Genomic DNA, 1,463 nt, shown 5'->3' with positions numbered 1-1,463 from the left:
ACATCTTGCAGGGTTAAGTTGAGCGCTTGTTTTTAGCGTATCAATTTTTGGCGCCGTTGCCGGGGATTGAAAAATACCTATTTTTCACAATTTTAATTTTTAGTTTAATTCAAGTTTCGGTTAGAGGTTGTAAATCATACTTGAATAGTTTTGGAGTTCTTGTTTTTAACATTGACTCTATCTCTACGTCCTCTAGGCGCATCTTATTACAACACGATGTCTAGGATTGGTCTGGATACGAGAAGTGTTTTCAAGTGAGTTTTGTCTCCACCAAAATCGTTCCTTACCTACCTGGTCGTGTTGGAAAGGAGTTACCGAACGACTAGAGAGAAAGTTTTTGTTAACGATTAGAATTCTATTTCTTTTCTAACTTGATTTACGAGTTCTAGTTGAAATAAAATTTGTTTTGTGTTAGTCTTTCATAATTTCGTCCCTTATACTTATTTTCCCTTGTTTTTCGTTTTTCTTCTTAGGGTTCTAACGCCATTCTTGTTTGTTCTTTAGGCACTTCAACTCGTTTATGCATACAAGGAAAAATCCAAAAGGCGAGCTTGTTCCTTTTGATCCTGAACTTCTGAAAACAATTCGAAGCAAAAACAAGCTTAAGGAAGCAAGCTCGTCTTCACCAAAAGAAGAAGAAGAAGTGTACGACATCTCATCACTCTTCCAAGAGCAAGTTTCAACGCCAACACCTCCACCAATGGCTCTCACCATTAGGCAACTTTCGACTTCTGTGATTCCACCAGGTGGTGTCCCCACTTGTATAACCTACCCTGATGCAGTTGAAGGAGCAACAGCTGACTTTGAGTTGAAGTCTGGGCTACTTCATCGTCTTCCTACATTCCATGGACACTCTATAGAAGATCCCAATCAGCATTTAATGGAGTTTCAGTTCATTTGCACAAGCATGAAGCCACAAGGAGCTGATGAGCAAATCTTGAAGTTGAAAGCCTTCCCATTTTCGTTGGCTGACAAGGCAAAGCAATGGCTTTATGAGTTGCCAAGTGGACGCATCACATCTTGGGCAGACATGATGAAGGCATTTTTGGAAAAATACTTCCCTACATCTCGTATCATCATGCTTAGGAAGAAGATAAGTGGAATTCAACAAGGGCAAGATGAGTCCTATGCAGAGTACTATGAAAGGTTCAAGACTCTCATCACTCAATGCCCTCAGCATGGCATGAAGAATGAGACCTTGCTCACTTGCTTCTATGATGGTCTCACCAACTTGGAAAGAGATATGCTCGATGCAGCTTCAGGAGGATCGTTTGTTGACAAGGAACCTGCAGCTGGAATGATCTTAATTGAGAATAGAGCTCTGAATCAACAACAATATGGCGGTTCCAAGTCCACCCATACACGTGAAAAAGTTAATGAGGTAAGTACATTGGTTCAATTGGAAGATAAAATTAACAGACTTACTTCTATTGTTTCTCAGGGAATGAAGGGACAAGTTATGG

The 1,463-nt window shown here is 40.1% G+C and overlaps 1 non-coding gene across 1 annotated transcript; it reads right to left on the bottom strand.

Annotated features, from left to right (window-relative positions):
* Nucleotides 1–1,078: 1,078 nt before the first annotated feature.
* LOC112201200 lies at nt 1,079–1,185 on the bottom strand. Its single transcript, XR_002936656.1, has one exon. It is a non-coding gene; the product is annotated as a small nucleolar RNA R71 (small nucleolar RNA).
* Between the last annotated feature and the right edge of the window lie 278 nt (nt 1,186–1,463).

The sequence above is a fragment of the Rosa chinensis genome, chromosome 4 (genome assembly GCF_002994745.2).
Source record: "Rosa chinensis cultivar Old Blush chromosome 4, RchiOBHm-V2, whole genome shotgun sequence".
NCBI lineage: Eukaryota > Viridiplantae > Streptophyta > Magnoliopsida > Rosales > Rosaceae > Rosa > Rosa chinensis.
The sequence above is the reverse complement of the archived record's forward strand: the minus strand, read 5'-3'. Positions and strand labels throughout refer to the sequence as shown.